The sequence below is a fragment of the Pinus tabuliformis genome, chromosome 4_1 (genome assembly GCF_031772625.1).
Source record: "Pinus tabuliformis cultivar Carrire ecotype Pingquan chromosome 4_1, CPIR1, whole genome shotgun sequence".
NCBI classification, from domain to species: domain Eukaryota; kingdom Viridiplantae; phylum Streptophyta; class Pinopsida; order Pinales; family Pinaceae; genus Pinus; species Pinus tabuliformis.
Genome location: NC_142303.1, coordinates 656,113,412 through 656,115,721, shown reverse-complemented (window position 1 = coordinate 656,115,721; position 2,310 = coordinate 656,113,412). Strand labels below are relative to the sequence as shown.

Sequence of the window (2,310 nt, the reverse complement as noted above, 5' to 3'; positions counted from 1 at the left end):
CAGAGACACAGTCGAAGAATACCCCTTAGCTAACCTTCCATCTATTAATAAATGAAGACTTTCCATTCGAGGGCGGCCGAAGGAAATGTGCATACCTGGAACCCTAGGAGGGTTTTCCTTAAATTAGAATGGGCGTCCAACCTGTATCCAAACAACCAGGGCATGAAACAAAGTAAAAATACTGCGTCAATATGGTGAAATAGGAAAAATTATGACAGTTTAGAAGAGGGAAGACAACGGCAAAGAGTTGGAAGTTTTACCTAAGTAGGATGGAGCCATCGTGTGCCAGACCAGCCCTTCAGTGATGCAACAGACTATCACCCTGGAGACCCGAACTCTGCAACCAAAAGAATGCAGGACGAGGTCACAGTTATCACCAAATGGGGCATTTCTAACCTGGAGAATCACATAAAAAAATTCCCCTGCAAAGTTTGTTTACCTGAAGGGAGCAGTAGACCCGGAATCGCCAGCAGTGGAACCAGAACTGAGAAGTTGGCATCTCGGGCGGCATGGGTTGAGCCTACTAGAACGGGCTCTGCGAGGAGCAACCTTCCAAATGAACTCCACCACACTGGACTGGGGCATAGGTTGAAATTCGCAAGTCTATGACAGCCGTTGGATAGTAAGGTGAGATCACCACCGTCGATGATGGCGGGACTACCCACGGTGCTGACTCAAACTGCCAGCCACGTACAGGACGGACCGCCAGAGTTAATGGCACCTTATCTCTGCCATGTGAAGGCGGATGAGCTACCAGATGTCCTGGTGCCGCGTGGACAGCGATTGCATGCCATCCAAGCGGCAAAGTAAATGAGCCTCAAGCTTTTACATTGGGACGGGGAAAAATCCATGATCGCATACAAACATGTGCCAAAAATTAAACATTAGGATTTCCCATGTTATTAAATTTTAAAATATTGCTAAAATCCGCAATCACACTTTAAGTAAACTTGCCTTGTCATGATAAGTGAAACGGTTGTTGGAAATAGTAATAGCTGTGGAATCAATGAGACCGTCTAAGCACCTGGAGAGGGTGTTGTGATCGATCCATATATCTTTAGAACCAGTGATAGATATAGCATCTGGATCCTGTTTTGTCATCCAGGTGACGGACTCCGTCACCTCAACGTTACCCGCGACGCTGGGTTTACAGTCATGGATGTTCAACCCATGAATAATAATGTTGTTCACGTTGTCAAGGCGGATGCAAGGCCCATTACTGATCTCAACATTGGCCCCTCTTCCATCAATAGTCTTGTGGCTTGCAACAGAGAGGGGCATCTGAAGCTTTATGTTCATATCTTTAGCAAAAACAATCCACAGTGGATATGAGGTTCAACAGCAAGTTTCAGGGGTGAAACTCGCGAGATGAGGGTTCAAATCTCATTGAGTATATATATGACCTGTTGTGTCTTGGCTAGAAGAGTAGGCAACCCCATAGCAGACGTCTCGGCTCTTGTTGAGGCATAAGTTTCCTGCTATTGTGTGGCTTGCGGGCGGTTGCACGTAGCCTAGGTTTATAGTGGAAGCCAGTTAGATTTGATCCTGGGTCTATTTAGGATAACTCTCACCAATTACCGATTGTCCTAGATTAAAAAAAAAAAAAAAAAGAAAATCCACAGTGGATTCTTGCGGGTCACTCCATATCTCAAACTACCGGGCAACGGATTTGTGGGATTGTCATCAGGGGTGGTGACGGTGTAGATCTGCCCTCCTTTTCCTCCATTGGCGGCGCTTCCGAAGCCCACAGCACAATCTGCCAACTTCATTCGATTCTGCGCCCAATTTGCATCTCTTCTCCAGCAGTTGTCAATGGCGTTGGAGCTGCTGCTTGCAGAAAAAGATAGGGAGGCTTGCAACAACACCGAAATCAGAGCTAATAACATCCATGCTGCGATGGCCATATGAGGAGTTAAATTCATTTGATGCATGGATGTGCCTAGAATTGGAAACATGAGGCAAAAGTTGAAGTAGAGGTAACACGATCAGATTGCATGTGAGTTTATGCAAACTTGTTTGGGTTCTTGTTGTATTTCAAACCTCAATTATATAGTGGCCATGCCGTGTCATAACATGGTCGCCCCATCTCAATGTTTTATTTCCTACAGTCATGCTAATTAATGCTGTAACTAAATCTTAATCATTTTCCACTTCATGTGACAACTTTTACTTCCCATCCCATGTCATAATATGGCCCCTCATCATCTTCGTATCCGGGAGTCATAGTAATTAATGTTTTAAATAAATGTTAACCATTTTCTATTTTATATAAAATAAAAATAAAAAATAAAGTGCTATTATTTTGGAGTT

The 2,310-nt window shown here is 44.1% G+C and overlaps 1 pseudogene; it reads right to left on the bottom strand.

Annotated features, from left to right (window-relative positions):
* Positions 1 to 933: 933 nt before the first annotated feature.
* On the bottom strand, positions 934 to 1,904 carry LOC149177787 (pectate lyase 1 pseudogene; annotated as a pseudogene).
* Positions 1,905 to 2,310: the final 406 nt, after the last annotated feature.